General features: G+C 35.8%; 1 non-coding gene across 1 annotated transcript; it reads right to left on the bottom strand.

Annotated features, from left to right (window-relative positions):
• Positions 1-5,838: 5,838 nt before the first annotated feature.
• Positions 5,839-5,908, bottom strand: TRNAA-GGC (transfer RNA alanine (anticodon GGC)). Its single transcript has one exon. It is a non-coding gene; the product is annotated as a tRNA-Ala (tRNA).
• Between the last annotated feature and the right edge of the window lie 273 nt (positions 5,909-6,181).

Below are 6,181 nucleotides of genomic sequence, written 5' to 3'. Positions count from 1 at the left end.
GTTTGTTAATACAAATTATCCAATATTATTTCAATCTCATATATTGCACACTCGTAAAAGAGATACTAACCAGTCTGCAGATATATTTATCTAAGGGTATGTTTATCTCCTGCTCGAAGGATTAGTACACAAGGATACGGTGACGGTCTTGGAATAAATATTGAGACAAATATTATTTTCTGCGTTAAGTATACAAAATGTGAAATTGTTATATTATCATATTTTTTTTCATAAATCGCAGAGCAACTTGGTTTTGTGTACTTTAGTATTGTATAAAAAAATAATGCCACGATTCTCTAGAATGTACAAACACGAAGACAGTGAAAATCATGATAATTTTAAATAATATGGTGGTGATCAATTTTGAAGTTAGAAGAAAATGAAATCTAAGAATTATAAACTCAAGAGGTAGGAAAATGTTACAAGTTATATACAATAAAAATAAAATCTTGTTTTTTTAAACATGAAAAACAACGAGAATAAAACTCATGCCAGGAAATGGTAATAGAACTTACAATCATTTTATTATTGTTTTCAAGATATATTGTTATTGGGGTTTACAGTTATTTTATTGTCAAGTTCATTGCAAACATTGCTAATAAATACGAATATTTACTTATGTTATTCTTTATATGTAAGTTGCTAAATATGTAAATACTCGTATATATGTCGTTAAGATAGTAGTTATAGGCCTTAGTCTTAAGTCACTAGGTATAAGTCTTAGAGATAAGTCAGTAGTTCTAGTATTAACTATTTAAGAAATATATTTGTACAGCGCCCTTGAGGTGATTTCTCACGAAAACGGCGCTATATAAATTAGCCAAATATTATATTATTATTATTATTATATACAGAGTGTTACGGAACATACTTGTTTTACGTAATTAACCAGTAATTCCGGAAATTATTTGAAGTAAAAAATGTTAATCAATTATTGTAACACGTGACTTTTTTATATATATTTTTTTCGCTGTTCAAAAACATTTTTTTAAAGAAATCTTAAAAAGTCGAGAGACCGCCCAAACCCTTCTCACGTCAACCATAACTGTCCGATTCCTAATGATTTTCTATGTTTTTAATTATTTTACAAGCAATAATTATTAGCCTGAAACACTCATCCACATTGAAAAATCTCCTGATAAAAAAGTCCCGTTGGCGTCATGTATCTTTTATCAGGAGATTTTTCAATGTGGATGAGTGTTTCAGGCTAATAATTATTGCTTGTAAAATAATTGTTACCCTTTGTGCTATGCATAAAAAATCTTGTCTTAAACATTAGTTTACCAAAAAAATAATAATTTCTATGTTTTTAATGAAAAAAAAAACATAAAAATGTCACCGAAAACAAAAAGTTACTCCAAATAATGTCAGTAATCAATGATTAAAGTCAGTTAAGTACGATCCTTATTTATACCCTGCATTTTAATAATTTGCCAATGGATTTAAAAAACAAATCAATCAATGAAAAAAATTGGCTAATTGATCAAGATTTTCTATAATGATATTGTTTATAAATACATTAGCATCCATTGATTGTATTGAGTCGTGTAATTTCTATACCCGCTATATCAACTTTCATTGATTTGGAGAAAACCGCAAAAAACTGTCACATCTCTAGCGTACATAAGTAAATGCATTAAAATTTTTTATATAATGAATTGGAGTAATAAAATTTCGAAAAGCATTTATTTTTCTATATATGTCTAGCAATAATTAAGTAATTTCGATAAATAAAATGGATATAGCGGATTTTGATACTCACTTCGTGATTTTGAAAGTCAACTGAGGCGACATGGCGGGTTTAGAAACTCACGCGTAGATCATTTTGACATACGAGCGTGGCGTCAGAGCGGCGGCCATATTGTATTTTGGCAAAATAACTGCTTGTGATTCGTTGAATCCGATATAGCGGGTTTTGATAGTGACTTTCTGTATGATATAGCGGATTTGGTTTCTCACTCGCAGTTTTAACATGGTTTTTGGTCATGATAAGGAGGGTTTTGAAACTCAATTTTAGGCTCCTCTTGTTGCTCGCAAAAATGTGAACAAGATGTCATACTCAGATCATTTTGTCGAAAAATCGGATATAGCGGGTATAGAAATTATAGGATTCTATTCATGTAATTACAAGCATATGTCTACGTGAGTGTTGACGTCTTCTATATATCTGTCTATGTATTTTCTATAAAGATATTGTTTATTAATACATTAGCGTCCATTGATTGTATTCATGTAATTGCATACATATGTCTATGAGAGTGTTGACTTATGTTGTGTGCCTTTGAGTATGTGTATGACTATGGGGGTGTTGACTGTCTTCTAAATATCTGTCTCTTCAATACAAATTGAAAAAAAATAAATGCCGTCAACGGGAATTGAACCCGTGCCCATGGAAAACATAAAATAAGCAGTAATTGTTGATTGAGGTGCAAGTACGTATTGAATTATTTGGCGGGTTGGAAATAAGCCGACATAGCTCAGTGGTTTCAGAGCATCTGATCGGACATCAGAAGGTGCGGGTTCAATTCACATCGGCGGAAATTATTTTTACTCGGGAGATATTTTCAATTTGTATTGATATTACAGGGACTAATTATTGCTTATAATAATTTGTTATCCTTAACACATCAACTGATGACGCAACCCTGAAACTTTGACCGCTGGTTGCGAACATCTGAAGTCTCAAAAAGCAACCAGTCCACTCTCTGGGTTCCTTCCTCACGGCGTCTGGCCGCTACCCTTACAAGTTATTAGGCGTGAGGGAGGTAAAATCTGGTACTTGCGGGCTGTGAAGTACTCTATTGGGACGCGACAAACTAAATATGAACTGGTAAATAAATGCAAGCCTCTGTATAAAGTTCCATGTGAATTTTCATTGTTCCTTTTTCGTACCAGTGTGACATGACACAATAAAAGAATAAAAGTAAAATATTAGAAAAAAAATTATGGCAGATATCAAATACTAATTACAAAACAAACCTAACCTAACTTACCGTATCCTTACCTAAATAAACTTAACGTTACCCAACCTAATCTAATCTATCCTATACAACCCATACTAACCTTATCTAAACTAACCTTCTAACTTAACCAAAATTGAAATAAAAATAACATGTTCAATGTGCAATCAACTAAAGAATATTATTACCTAATCTAATCTTACTTTGCCTAACTTTACCTAACTTGACATCAAGTAACATGTTGTCTGTGCACTGAGCTAAAGACATACTATTACCTAATCTAAAGTAACCTTGCCTAACCTAACCTAACTTTAAATGAAGTAACATGACCATTGTGCAATGAGGATATATTACTACCCAATCTAATCTAATCTTGCCTAACCTAAACTAACTTGAAATCAAGAAACATGTTCACTGTGCAATGAACTAAGGACATATTGTTACCAAATCTAATCTAACCTAACCTAAGATGAAATCAAGTGATGTGGGCTGTGAGCTGGTACACATGATGCATTTACGGCATAATAGGGTGGGCTGGTACACATGATGCATTTACGGCATTATAGGGTGGGCTGGTACACATGATGCATTTACGGCATTATACGGTGGGCTGGTACACATGATGCATTTACGGCAATATAGGGTGCGCTGGTACACATGATGCATTTACGGCATTATAGGGTGCGCTGGTACACATGATGCATTTACGGCAATATAGGATGCGCTGGTACACATGATGCATTTACGGCATTATAGGGTGGGCTGGTACACATGATTCATTTACGGCAATATAGGGTGCGCTGGTACAAATGATGCATTTACGGCATTATACGGTGGGCTGGTACACATGATGCATTTACGGCATTATAGGGTGGGCTGGTACACATGATGCATTTACGGCATTACACGGTGGGCTGGTACACATGATGCATTAACGGCATTATACGGTGGGCTGGTACACATGATGCATTTACGGCATTATAGGGTGGGCTGGTACACATGATGCATTTACGGCATTATGGGGTGGGCTGGTACACATGATGCATTTCTGGCAATTTAGGGTGGGCTGGTACACATGATGCATTTACGGCATTATACGGTGGGCTGGTACACATAATGCATTTCCGGCAATTTAGGGTGGGCTGGTACACATGATGCATTTATGGCATTATACGGTGAGCTGGTACACGTGATGCATTTACAGCATTATAGGGTGGGCTGGTACACATGATGCATTTACGGCATTATGGGGTGGGCTGGTACACATGATGCATTTACGGCATTATACGGTGGGCTGGTACACCTGATGCATTTACGGCATTATAGGGTGGGCTGGTACACATGATGCATTTACGGCATTATACAGTGGGCTGGTACACATGATGCATTTACGGCATTATGGGGTGGGCTGGTACACATGATGCATTTACGGCATTATACGGTGGGCTGGTACACCTGATGCATTTACGGCATTATAGGGTGGGCTGGTACACATGATGCATTTACGGCATTATACGGTGGGCTGGTACACCTGATGCATTTACGGCATTATAGGCTCGGCTTATAATGTGTTTACAAATGACCAGGGAATATTATTTTTCAAATTCAGTAATGAATAATCCGTGATTGTTATTTTTTAGACCTCTAGGTCTCGCGGGTCGCGGAGGGCGGGGATCTCGGCATACGCAAATATATTTTAAAATAACATATAATATACATTTGCAGTACGTTCCACAGTGGAAGCAACTCTCAGTATTACCCTGATGTAAGACCACTATTTGTTGAAGTTGCTTGAAATAGCTTTGGTCGTGTTTGCGATCAGATCAGATCATCTCACCTCTTCCACATCTCCTTCCTCTTCCTACTACCTTCAGCCTCACAACATACCCCAATTTTGGATGCCATGATCTCACTCGCTGCAGACGGTTGGGAGCAGTCGGGACTTTTGTGCGGTTTCACATCAGAAAAATGCTAATTAAATAGGAAATATTCCATGTTTTTCTCAAAAATTCTAAGTTCCCCCGAAATGCAAAAATTAAATCATGAAATAACCTTCAAATGTTATTTTTAAGAATGAAGATTGTTTTAAATTACCTAAATCTCAATCATTTTCCTCCGAGAAACCGTCTCCCCGCTAGTCTCTTTGTAACACCTGTAGTCAATTTGGGAGGCGGGTATGGGTACCGCCGCCCCGGGAACCATTTATTGCATAACCAGCATCTCTGCTATAAGTCACCTCAAGTGGCATGCTACGCCTGGTGACTTAGCAGGGGTGCCCGGGTTCATGAGATGAGGATTGTCCAGGAAGCGTCTGTCCACCTACTGTAATACACGGAGAAAACTTGTTGATAATGAATCGATAGCTTTCTTAGTAAAGTTTTAGTAAAAATACGACCGTATTATCACGATGTCGGAACGTGTTAATAAAAATCATAATATTGCCGCATTCCAAGGCAAGTGCAGGAGTATGAATAGGGGCCCACTTTTAACCGAATTACCAATAATTTGAAAAGATTTTAATTGAATTAGAAATACTTATTTTTCTACGTGTGGGCCGGATTTGGAAAGATCGGTAGTGGAAGATGTTTTTACCGCTCCAACCGGACGCTCTCGACTTGCACCACAATATATTTAAAATAATAATAACAAGGCAATTATATATCGCAGTTTAGCGTGATTTCAGTTCAAGTGCGCTTTACTATAACAAACTTAAAAACGATAATTTAGTATTAGTGGTCATGTTTTTAAAATTATTGCTACAGTGTGCCTTACCTAATACGGATCTAATATTATAACATTAAATATACTTATTTTATAAGCAATAATTATTATCCTGGAACACTCATCCATATTGAAAAATCTCCTGATAAAAGATAAATGACGCCAACGGGACTTGAACCCGTGTCCTTTCGATTGCCAGTCGACAGCTCTGACCACTGAGCTATGTCGGTTTATCTCTTATCCGTGAAATAATTCAATATATACTAGTGTTTCATCCAACAATTACTGCTTATTACATTTTTTCACCTGAAAACAACCAACTTTATTTTATATGAGAAAGGCATTGTAAGTGCTAACTCTCTCACTAGATGGCGTCGAGACAAATTGTCTACATTTTTTGGTGAAAATTACTAGAACTTGTCATATATTAATTATTATTTTTTTGGTAAACTAATGTTTAAGACAAGATTTTTTATGCATAGCACAAAGGGTAACAATTA

This window comes from Hesperophylax consimilis, chromosome 19, assembly GCF_061612785.1.
Source record: "Hesperophylax consimilis isolate HC1 chromosome 19, BYU_Hcon_1.0, whole genome shotgun sequence".
Lineage (NCBI taxonomy): Eukaryota > Metazoa > Arthropoda > Insecta > Trichoptera > Limnephilidae > Hesperophylax > Hesperophylax consimilis.
The sequence above is the reverse complement of the archived record's forward strand: the minus strand, read 5'-3'. Positions and strand labels throughout refer to the sequence as shown.